The sequence below is a fragment of the Adiantum capillus-veneris genome, chromosome 22 (assembly GCF_014529385.1).
Source record: "Adiantum capillus-veneris isolate H3 chromosome 22, ASM1452938v2, whole genome shotgun sequence".
Lineage (NCBI taxonomy): Eukaryota > Viridiplantae > Streptophyta > Polypodiopsida > Polypodiales > Pteridaceae > Adiantum > Adiantum capillus-veneris.
Window position 1 is genome coordinate 49,304,876 of NC_140952.1, and position 12,927 is coordinate 49,317,802.

Below are 12,927 nucleotides of genomic sequence, written 5' to 3' on the forward strand. Positions count from 1 at the left end.
ATGTTGTTTATTGCGATCGTCATCTTCCTGTTCATGTCGTTGCTGGCTATTTTCCACGAACACCTCGAGGCATTAGCTGGCATTCGCGAATGGTGGGTCTTCCCGCGTCAGCATGCTTTTTGGTCCCAAGTTCAAAGGCAGGTCTGGCTTCGTGAGGAGGATTACACAGACGACCTCCATGAAAAGGTACCGCATACCTGAGCCGGTCTTTCAAATTCTTTTACAAGCTATTTTGCCTTTTCTTCCGTCTACCGATAGAGATAATTTTTTACGTCCGCCAATTGACCCCGAACAAGCTCTAAGCTTTACCTTACTCAGGCTTGCCCACAATGATTCCACCACTCATATTAGTGACACATTTGGTGTTGGTGAATCCACTGTACGCAAGTATTGCAACATTGTGGTGGAAATCCTTGCCACACGATTACGTCCACAATATATCGCTTTTCCATTCGGTGAACGGCTTGATCATATTATAGCTGATTTCTCGGCCATCACTATGTTGCCAAATGTATGTGGTGCGATAGATGGCACTCACATAAGATTAGCTAGGCGACCAAGGCGGCGTAACACTCCAGCACAATATTGGTGTAGACACCATTTCCACTCCATTTTGTTGCAAGAAATGTGTGACGCGCGTAAGAAGTTGTGGGATGTGTGTGTGAGCGCGCCTGGCGGCACTAACGACGCTGCACACTGGAAGATCTCTGCTTTGTACAAGCGCATGCGGTCCCGCCAAGTTCTTCCCACTCCAGTAATTACGCTGGAGCGATTATGCATTCAACCATACCTCCTCGCCGACAAAGGCTATGGTTCTTCGTCTATGATGGTCACGCCTTTTGTAGATGGCAACGCTCCTAGTCAAGGACCCTGGGATGAATTTAATTGACACATTTCTAGAGGACAAGTTACAATAGAAAATGTCTTTGGCATCATGAAAAATAGGTGGCGCATTTTGCAAAATATGCCTGTGGACTTTAGGCGAGCTCCGTCATATGTCATTGCCTGTTGTGTGTTGCATAATTTTCTAGCAGAGCATGGTGTGCATGCAATGGATAGAGAAGACCAATTTGATCCCCATCCCAATATTATGCCCGCCCTAAGAAGTGCTAGGAGAGAGCGTATTCTAGGCCAAAGAATGCGCAACATTCTATATAGGGATTGGGTTGCTCGTTATCAATTAGCAAATCCCAATGCTAGAAGAGATTGATGACAATGCCTTCTGTTTGGATATTTTAGGAGTCATTCTTGCACTAAAGCACGTTGTCTAGTTCTTTCTAAGTCTCTGTGTTTAGCTTTGACTCATTCTATCTTTGTAACTCGTAAGTGTTATCGGATGCACTACATCTCTAACCACCTATCTCTAAAGCTAACTGTCTCCATGTAACTAGGCAACTATATCGCACTGACTTTGTGACTCTGGATTGCTAACTCGCTATGTCGCTCACTGACTCTCTCGTCTCCCTAACTCAATATTGCACTAACTATATTTATATAATTTACTATCTGTATATTGTAAAATCTCACTAACTCTTTATCTATATCTCACTCACACTAACTTTGTAACTCTTGCTATCTAAACTACGCAGCAGCTTGCTAACTCACCAACGCACTAACTCATGAAAGGTCTCACTCATTAACTCTATATCTATATGTCGCTAACACTAACATTGTAACTTTGGCTATTTAGCCTACACTGCAACTTGCTAACTCACTAACGCACTAACTCTGTATCTCACTCGTTAACTATATACCTCTATCTCCCTAACACTAACATTATAACTTGCGCTATATAACCGGCACTACAACTTGCTAACAGTGTCTCCCACTTATGCACTAACATACTAACTCACTATCGCACTAACTATATATTGATTGTCTAATGTGTCTGTAAGTCACTGCCGTTACGTCGCTCTAGTTCCATATCTCCCCCATCAACTCTATATCTATATCTCACAAACACCAAAATTGTAACTCTGGCTCTCAACACTCATTATCTCTATATCTATATCTCACTAACACTAACTCATTATTACACTAACACTATATTGATTGTCACTATTGCACTAACTCTATATTGTCTTATGCAGTAACTGTATATCGCAATATCTCTCCCCCATCAACTCTCTATGTATATGTCACAAACACCAACTTTGTAACTCTGGCTATTTAAGTGACACTTCATCTTGCTTACTCACTAACACACTAACTGTCTACCTCAGTCATTAACTGTATACCTCTATCTCCCTAACAATGTCATTCACATATGCACTACATTGACTCTCTAACTCCCATCTCTCTCTCTCTCTCTCTCTCTCTCTCTCTCTCTCTCTCTCTCTCTCTCTCTCTCTCTCTCTCTCTCTCTCTCAAAATACCTATAGATTTCTATGTGTAATTGTAGATCTATCACTCATTAACAACATAACACACTATCTTTCTGAGTATTGATTGCTAACTCTCTTTGATGTCAAAAGATAGTTTATGTTAAACTCTTTTTCTCACAATCTTCCCAAGGCTCTAACCTCTTATTGCAGTAAAAGTTTTATAAAAAAGACATTGGTCTTGCTTTATTTTATTGCCTGATTACCTCAAGATACAACCTTACAAGATGTTGTCTAATATCAAGCATCTCGTCCACCTGCCAAAATGCGTGCAATCTGTAGTTGAATCTCGAGAGCTTTCTCTGCACGCCTTTCATCTGCATCAATTCGATGCACTTCGGCCTCAATCCTGCGGAGCTCTACCTCCTTCATGGTTTCTGCAAAACTGGAGAGCCCTTCCTTCAGCTCAGCACCCAAGGAGGAGCCAGCTTCAGACAAACAACGTCTCTTCTTGCATCGCTGGCCCCGAACGGAGTCAAAAGTCCTACCACCAGAACTTTCTTCGGCACCTGCATTGCTTGGCACACTACTAATCGGTGTGGTTGGTGATCCCTCTTGGGAGGGGGCTGCTACATTTTGATTCCCATCATTTTTATTGATGTTGACGTCGTCATTGTCAGTGTCACTATTGTCGTCGTCATCATCCTCCTCTGTTGCCCCATGTAGAAAGGCCTCCCCATTGAAGCCACCGGCCAACCCACGCACCTTGGGTGTTCTCCCGAGAACTTGAGACATTCTGGCAAAAAATTCCCAAGTAGATGGGGATGCGCCAGTGCCTTCTTCGGCCCTTTTCTCTCTTTGGTAAGTCTTGCGTAGAGAATCCCATTTATTCTTGCATTGTTGGGCCGTGTAGGTGGACGAAAACTTCAAGTTCATTTGTTGAGCGAGGCCAAACCAATTCTTCTGCTTGAAGTTTCCTTTGCCTAGGCTTGTCCACTTCTCTTGGAAGAAGTCGATCAAGCAAACAACCTTCGTCGTTGACCACTCCAAACCTTTCTTCGAGCTTGAAGGGTTTTTAGCCTTGCTCTTTGGGTCTCTTTGCACCACCACTGTTGAAGACAAATCATTTGTGATTGAGCTGACTTTAGTTCCTTGCTGAGAGGGTGCCTTGATGGTTGGAAACTCCAGTAGAGGAATGTTCTCCTCCATGGCAGGTAGGAGAGAAGGATTCGATGGCACAGAGCCATCGACACTTATAGGCAATGAATGTTCAAGTGGCGGAATGCTCGGTAGGAACACAGGCATGGCTGTGGGTGGAGCCATTTGCAGGCATGCCTACCATTCTATTGTAATCTGTAGGGTTTGGCGGCATGTAGTGGAGCCCTGAAGGATGAGGCTGTTGCACATTGACATGATCGTGCATAATGTAGTCGCCGGCTTGCAGAAGTTGGCGGAATCCATTGTGTGGTGGAGGAGAGGGGACCGGCTCCGTGGGCAGAATTTGTGGCTGAATTGGAGGAGGTGGTTGGTGCCAGTGGACAGAACGTGGAGGCCGATATGTCGTGAACGCACTCAAAAGTGGACAACTCGGTCGCAAATGAGGGCGTTGATGCTCCATTCTTTATCTCTGCAAGCATCACCATAAGCAGCATGAGCTTAAATTTCTTGAAAGGTTTTCCTACTTTAACACACCAAGCAGTGACCTAAAGGCAAAGTGGCTAACAATATTGCAGAAGCTCCTAAAGGTGTAGCGCTACAACACACACACACACATAGGGGGATCAGAGAGAGAGAGAGAGAGAAAAAAAATTTAAATTCAAGTTTCTCAATGCATTATAACAGTAGCGCTGCTGTCATTACAAGGAAGCAGTAGCATTGAGTTTAACTTGAATTTGGCTACAGAAGCAGATCAATGGACTCTACAGCAGCGCTAAGGTATGCGCCTTCGATTCCTGACCATGACAGAGAGAGCGACAGAGACTGAGAGAGAGATCATATTGTTATTGGATACCTTAGTGTGCAGCTGGTTGCTTGGAGGTTTAGCTCGCTTAGCGTCTTGGAAAAACGGGTAGGGCTGTGCATTTAAATAGCGCACTCTTGGCTTGTTAAGTAATTTCTTAAGCCGCAGAGCCAGAGGCTACAGTTGGTGGGTTAAGCTGCAGGTGCGCAATGCCCGTGCATGCAGGTGAAGGTGGGGGTCGCTGGCGGAAGTTGGTCGAATATAGCTTGGCACAGATGGGTTGAATTTGGTCGAGTGTAGCTGGCGCTTGCAAGCGAGGTTGCTGCATATAGTCGCCTGTAATGGCGCTACAGCTGGAGGGAACCGCCGTGATGTCGCTCGTGAGGTGGCGAAACGAAAAAGTGCCCGCAATCCCTGTAAACGCAGCGGCTAACTACGTGGGCTGCCCCTACTTTGACGCAGAAGACACAACAGCTGCAACTTTGACGCCACATCAGATTTAATACCCGCTGCGGCTTTCAAAGCAGTTCATGTGCGCACCTCTTGAAGGGAGGGCAGAGATTAACAACCCCCCTACTCCCAACCGTGAGAAGACACGCATACAATTAAAGAGTGTAGTACGCGAGCCCCCTATGCTTGCGATTAACGCAGAAGGCTCAAGATTGGCAATTTGGCCATATGAACAGAGACTTGAGAGATGAACCAATTTTCGACTTGAGTGATACTTCGATTTGAGAGACTAGAGACAGAATCACTATCGATGATTTTGTGAAACCATTAATAGTAAATGAACCATTACTACATGTACGCCAGTGCCCAGTTGATTGATTCTTTGGGTCTGTTCACATGTTCTGCAGCTGTGCACATTTTTTGAGAGGTGGAACATTTCCATGAGCATGGATGGCCCTTCATTTGAGGGATTTGATTGCTTTGAAAGTTGTGCTCATGGGGTGAGGAGCCCAAATCCACCTAGATATATGAAACTCCAGAGTCCACGTTGAGAAGTAGGAACAAATGATAAAATCTCGAGGCCTGCCTAACATACAGGATAGATAAGCTAAACTCTTAGCCAATAGGGTACTCATGTGATGATGGGTGATCCATTAAGTGAAATCACCAAAGATCCCATTAAGCAGGTTCCATTTGTGAGGTGAGAAAAGGAAGGCAATGGTGTCGTGTAGAGTTCACCCCAGCTTTCTCTCCTAGTTTGTCTTGTTGCTTTAAAGTTGTCCCTCTCTTCCTCCATGTCTGCAGAGTGTTGGTGCAAAAGGGGATGGGGTATGAGAGGTTGATTTTGCAATGGATACGTTGATGCCTTTGCCCAAGTTCATTTTTAGGTAAGGGTTCTTGTTGACACATCATTGGAAGCATCCTCAGTTTGAAAGTATACTAACCACGGGAAAACTGTTCATGAGAATGGATTTGGGATGTACAAACAAACAATCTAAATTGTCCATAAGGAATTTGGATTTACAAACAAACCATCTTTAAGTGTAGCAGTTAGAAAACCTTCACTTGGAAACAAAGACAACTAGACATCAATACCTACGCCAATCTCTTCTTCTTCTCCTCCTTTCAATTTGCCTTTTGCTTTCTGCGGCTTGCCTTTGACACTCCCCAATGCTTGCTTAGCCTTCTTCACACTAGAAGCAACACCCTTCATGCACTTTTTGACATGCTCTTGAATCTCCAACAACTAGTAGGCATGATGCTACACCTCTCACTTCAGAGTGACCTATAGGTTTCTCAATTTTAGATCGGCTTAAATATCATCGTTTGTATCACGTAGAAACGCAAGAGTTCTGCTCGTCAAACAGAGAGTGGAGAGATGCATAGTTTATTCCCTCTTCATTTTTGTGTGACGCACTGTTTACTCTTGTGTTTCAAACACCAAAGACACATCATTATTCATCACTAGATGACTTGGTGTTGTCTTGGATGTAGATACATACGATATTTGGCCTATATCTGAGATTGTTAAATTGTCCGTTGATGTTCGTGTTGTGAGCTCCACACACTTCTTCAGGGATTGGATTAAGTTATATCATCGTTCTTACTACATAGAAATATGAGAGATACGTTTGTCTACCTAAGAGTGGAGAGATGCATACCTATGCCCTCTTCATCTTACCACCACCATGACACGCCTTGCTCTTGTACTTTCTGATCAGTAGATATGCCACTCATTAGTAGATGACTTGGTGTAAATATGTACGATGTTTGGCCACAATCTGAGATTTTTAAATTATCCGCTGATGGTTGTGTTGTGCGTCCCACACACTTCATCAGGGATTAGATTGATTAAACTATCAATCAACATTACAACAATGTCTAGGACTTGTGTTGAGCGTGCCTCACACAAGCTGAGCTGTTCACATTCACGCTCCAATCGTTTACGTGTATTATGAGAGATCAAGATGCAAATCAACTTCATCCCCACTCTAATCAACATGAGGACTCATATCCCTCATCAGCAAGACAGCCACATGTTGCATATGCAAGGGAAGGGTCTACAAATTCTCCAGTGGCGTCTGCTTCTCTTCAAAGCTGAAGACCTTTGCAGAGTCTACCTAGTTCCGGATTTCTTGGGGACATAGATGCAACATGCATGCTGTTTCTTGCCCTTTGGTTTGATTGTTTCTCAAAGAAATTCATCAATTTCTTCACGATATTATTAACATCCCTTGTTGGAGCTCAAACAACCTGCAATTACATGCAATCCAACCTGATTCACGCCAATGAATTTGTGTAGGTCTCCCATGCTAGGCAACAACCATATATCAGGACATTGAAAAGCACATGAAAGATGTTGTATACCTACTCTTGGATCTCATTATTAGACCTGCAGAAAGTGAGGGTGTGCCAGGTTGTTGAATGAGACTGTATAATTGCATGAGTTTGTAGAGTGTAGGACTTCAATTTGGTTTCAATGGCTAGGCATGCAAGGTTGTCGACCTTGGCTTGATGAACGAGGAAGTAGAGGAGGTCAGGTTGGAGCTAGGAGGATGGTACATGTGTAGTTGAAAAACTTAAATTTGAAGATGCCCGCCTACTAGCTCTCATCTGTGTCCTCTATATAACTCCTCCACAACTGAAACCCATACTAGCTGTTGCTGACTCAAGATATCCTCAGCAAGTAAAGATACATTATGGCTTGCGTCGGAATGCTGCACAAAAATTAAGGTATTGCATAGGCAAAGCTTCCAAGACCACTCTACATAGTGAGCGGGAAGGCAAAAACAAGCAAAGATGGCTTTTGTGGCTCGCTTCTGTGTGAAACAAAAATTTGAGTTTGTTGTGGACAGAGCGAGGTTTGACATGACCTGTAGGTGATTACTTGCACCTGCATGCACGATGGTGGTCTCGATGTGAGCCATAATGTATTGTTGGTTGTTCGCTCAGTCATGAACTTGATCAGGCCACCCGCATGTTGTGACAGTGAGATGAATCCAAGCGCTTCTTATCTCCAAAGAAAGCCCAAGAAGATTGAGGGCATCTTCTTGCCCTTCATGATTAGAGAGATGTACCTCTTCTTTCCATCATGATGTGGATGGAGAATAATAGCACCTCATCATACCATAGCCTGCAAACCTCTTGTCGCTGTGTGGAATGTCCAAGCCCCTATCTAGGGCACCCTCAAGGCTCCAAAAACCCTATAATTCCCAATAGCGATTCTCACATCTCATGAGGCCGACATCTACAAGGGCTTTGAAAGGATGTCACTAGTCCCCAACTTGCAGTCTTCCCCAAAGGCTTGCACATTTTGAACATACTTGACCTTGTTCAGCTCAAAATGCTTCAATACCCTGCAAGTAAGTAGAAGCCCGTTTCGGTGAGCTGCAACATAGTTTGTCAGTTTCTTAAGCCCATAATGAGGCAGCGCATGAGAGTAGGTTGTTGCCAAGACAACATCACCTACAGCTTGGTAGACTAGTAGCTAGAGTGGCATACGTTATTTGTGCAACAAAGTCCTTTATTGTACAACTAACACCTTACACTCTTGATGGGCATTAAAGAGAACAGATAGATTTGCTCCAAAGTACGGATCATTAACTCCTTCACCAGGTGCCCAAGATTTGTGACGGGTACACACTTCTCTTCTTCCTCCTTGCGAGGTCCTCTTTTTGGTCCCCTCCTATCTCCTTGACCCCTATCGCCTCTTCCACCACGACCATTAAACCTCTCTCTCTCTCTCTCTCTCTCTCTCTCTCTCTCTCTCTCTATGTGTGCGCACGCATGCATGTGTGTGTGTGCGTGTGGAAGGTATCCCTTGTTGGGCTTCCTTGCAGCCTACAGGACACTTTAATCTGTTGCACTACTTTCACTTTGTTGTGTCCATCTTCACGTCGCAACCTGCTGCAACATCCCACCAACAGTGTAGGATACCTAGCCTTGGCGTTGGAACCGGCAGTAGCATCCCACCAACAGCGCATGATACCTGGTCGTTGCGCTGAAGATGAAGTGCAGGAGGAGCAGCAGTGAAAGCACCATGGCCTGCACCTTCGACCATACAATCGTGCAGAGACTGGCACTCACCGAGATTCTGAATGATTATGACCTTCAAGAGCAGCATCCAACGTCTACAACTCAAGCGTTGGAAGAAGGCATCACCATTGTTGGCCATGCTATCGGCAATCTTCGATAAGTGCAGTTTGATTTGAAACAGTCGGATGCGTGCTCTGTAGACGTCGGTGGGCCGGCTAGTGTAGCACATGGCCATCAGGACAATATCATGCTTGTAACAGTAGAAAAGCTCACAGAGGTACCATCGCCACCCACTTCTGAATAGGAGGCAGTGTTGCAGTCTGATCTGCAGACGAGAGGCTTGGAGTGGGATTGGTTTGAGGTCAACTTCTCCGTCTTTCGAAGCAGCTTTGCTAGGCATGGGAGTACTCGATAGTAGCCTAGGGTATCATTAAATTGACACTCCCTCTCACCATTAAATGATTCCAATCCTTAGACACTCATAAGAGGGCTGGGTAATTTCCAAAAAGCTCAAAACTAAACCCACTTATTTTTCATTAGCAAAAAGGTAAGTCATCTCTAGGGCCTCAATCCCTTTGGGGCAGGCCAAAAAGTGGTTTCCTTCTTAAAATCCATCTCTTTTTTTGCCTGTCCAAAGGGAAAATGCTATAGAGATTCTTTCTCTTTTTGCTGACCAAAATAGGAAAAAAGTTGAGTTGTATTTTCAAGCATTTTTTGATAGGCCAAAAATGTTAATTGGTTGAAATAAGATAGTGGGCACTTATTTAGATGACTAGTGTGTAAATCTAATGATTGACTTTAAAAGTGTCTTGAGTTTTGAAATAGGAAGTGAATGCTCATTGACCAAGGAAAGGATTTTGGGCTGAAAGCATGAAACATTGAAGTTTGAACTAAAATTTTACCTCGAGTAAACTTTTGCTAAAATGGTAATATTGGTCTTGTGTAGAGAAATTTCACATGAAACAAGTGATAAAATCACAAGGCCTACCCTTAAGAAGAGAACGGGAAGGTTAATACTACCATTGCAATCTTGTCAACCTTGCCCTATTGTGCCTCTGGCTAGCTACAACTGCAGGTGTATTGAGGTGGGGGGAGCAGTGCGAGATCAGAGGTAGTCGAGGGCATTGATAGACGAGCTGCCTACAGAGTCCAAAAGTTTATGGGCAAGGGACAACGTGGAAATTGTTATTAAAAACCCGAGGTCAGTCCGAGCAAGCATTCTAAAATGCACATGAACACATTGCACAACTGAGTTTGAGACCTTCAACAAGAGCTGCCCCCTTCAGTAGCTATACAAGCCACTATGATAGTGTTGATCATATATACTCAAGGTTGAGGCATAAGATCCAGTAAGTGTGTCGAGAGGTACCACAATGCTTTGACGGGAAAAATTAGACAGATTGCAAGTGGATAAGAGAGAGGGGGGGAGAGAGACATCGCGCGCTCATGAGAGAGAGAGAGAGAGAGAGAGAGAGAGAGAGAGAGAGAGAGATGCTTCAATACGAGCACGAATCGACACACATGTTTTTTGATCTTCTTGGCCACGATGATATAAGACAGAGTTCTAATGTAGATGCAAGACCTTTCTAATGCTCCAAGATTGGCTGCAAATATGACAATTATGTCTCTTAATTAGTGATAAATCTTTATGAAGCCAAAGACATTTTGGTAGCTAACAACAACACAATTTTACGCTCTTTTGTAATGCCTACCTAATGTCCTTCATTACACTTTGCATGGATGTTGATACTCGAGAAGAGTGTGGCCAGAATCTATAGAGCATCGCCTCCAAGTGGTCCGGCCCCCTGCATTCACAAATTACTGGGGCTAATGTAGATGCCGAAGGCGTTGCATAAATGCACAAAGGAGGCACAAAGTTGGGCAGACTACAACAGCCCCAGCACCACCAGTGGGGGATAGGGCTATGTAGTGAGTGGCCCGCAATGAGGAGGAAGAGGGAGGGGTTCTCTACTGATAGGAGTGGAAGAGGAGAGGGTAGTCCTTGGATGCACTAGGAAACTTGTGATGTCGATAACCATGTTCTATGGGCAGCATGCGCCCATGTGGAAGCTCTACACTGCAAAGGCATCACGGTGAAGGACCCGATCATCCACACCATTGATAATGGTGTCTAGGTGATGGAGCGGGATTTAATAGATGGCCTTAAGCACATTGCTGGCATAGTCTCTCATGGCCACATGGTGATCAGCATCGCTAGAAAAGATCAGTCTCACCCCCTCTACCATTCTTGACATGTACTCTGACAGGGCGCCCTTCTTGCTACCAATTTAGCTCATGCATGATTTCAGAGTGAATATCTCGTAAGCCATGCCATTCCATGACACCATTGCATCCCTACCCATCTCCGTCACCTTTCTACGTGGGAGAGCTATGCTTTCACTGTGCACAATATTGAAGGAAATGTTGACATTAATTGTAACAAAGCTGGTATCCCACCCACCCGAAATTCCAAAGAGGCCAAACTTTATGGAGGGGCAAATGTGGAGATGGAGGCATGCGTCTTGCATGCCATGAACCTGGGCAATGATGCCATCCCCACAGCGAAGACAAGAAATTTGTGGCCATGATGGTCCAAGTGGCGATGGAGGTGCTCTTGGCCCCCAGAAAAGGAAGTGGAAGGCCACTTGATGAAGGAGGAGGGGGTAAGAGGAACAATTAAATGTAAGAGAGGGAAAGGTGAGATGGTTCCATGAGGAGAAGAGGAAGTGCAGGTTGCTACAGAAGGGAGATTGAAAAATAGAGGAGGTGCAATGGCAGAGGACAGCAAAGCGTGCATGTGGAGGAAGTGCACAGAGCAGGGAAGAAGCTATGGCTATGGCTAGCAAGGGAGGGAGCATGGTCTTGCTGGCTACCCACAATGGGCCACGAACAGCTCTTGCTAGAGGCAGGTACTTTGAAGTTTGAGAATGTGCCTTTCTCACACGCTTGCAGGCTGCCACTTTTACCTCTAATTCAGTTCATGTCTCCCACTTACTGTTGTTATTACCATCGGTTGAATATAACCTCATCGTGAGAGTACATTCATTTTAATCCACCAACAATATTTTTTTGCTTCTACATAAACACCATAAATATTTTTATTCCACAAAGAAAGGAAGTCCAAAATAAAATCAGTGGGTTATTGTGGATCAATGGGAAAGTGAGCCTTTGCCCTTTGGGAAGGCCAAAAATCGAGGCCACTACTCCCACAACTTGAAAAAAATCTTCCACAAATTCTGATGATTGTTTTATTATTGAGAGTATCACCCAATTCCACCAACAAATAAAGACTGCATTGTAATGGAAATGGCCGATGAACTTTGAGAATAGCGGAATTAAGAGAATTAGAGTGAGCATTTTTGTGAGATTACTTTGAGAGCATAGAGAGTGAACTTAATTGATGGTAGCAACATAAACATAGTACTTAATTAATTTGGGTTGAACAATACTTTTGCAACAGAGAGTATTAGATAACATGACAATAGTTGAGGACCGAACTTTTTTGGAGCCAGTCCCCTCTCCAAAAGGCGTTTGTATTATAGATTCTCCCATCAAGAGAGACTTGATACAATACAATCTTTGTGCTCCTTGTGACCTAGGTGATGCAATCAAGATAGAAAGCTTCATGCATCACAAGCATGACATAAACTTTGCAAAAAGCATTAACTATCCCAAGCCTCAGTCCCAAGGCCTCAAACAACTTCGAAGGTGGAGAGAGCTAGCAGGGAATGAGGGTAGGGAAGAGGAAGAAGAATCATCCATAGGAGAAAGAAATAGTTCCTCACTTATCATCACTCTTCTTGCTTAACATAGCATAATAGCATAGTAATGAAGATGAAGAAGATGGCAAGCTTAAGCATTGAAGCATGGCTCTTGGTTGGATTTTCATTCCATAGCCAAGAGTGTTGGTGTAGGCTCTCCACTTCTCAACAATCTTAGAGAAGGAGATGGAGCTCTTGCACTTTGCACTCCACACAATGAGAGAATGTGTGTGTGTGTGTGTGTGTGTGTGTGTGTGTGTGTGTGTGTGTGTGTGTGTGTGTGGGAGAGTATAACCCCTCTCATGCTTGGTGAAGGAGTACGAGCGGAAGTGCGACGCGAGAGAGAGTGCGAGAAGAAGAGCACGACGATATGGTGAACTCGCTCTACTATAATGTGTAG

General features: G+C 44.2%; 2 pseudogenes; one reads left to right on the plus strand and one right to left on the minus strand.

Annotated features, from left to right (window-relative positions):
• LOC147429316 (uncharacterized) lies at window positions 1-1,210 on the plus strand (annotated as a pseudogene).
• A 1,411-nt stretch (window positions 1,211-2,621) lies between these two features.
• LOC147429317 (uncharacterized) lies at window positions 2,622-3,744 on the minus strand (annotated as a pseudogene).
• Between the last annotated feature and the right edge of the window lie 9,183 nt (window positions 3,745-12,927).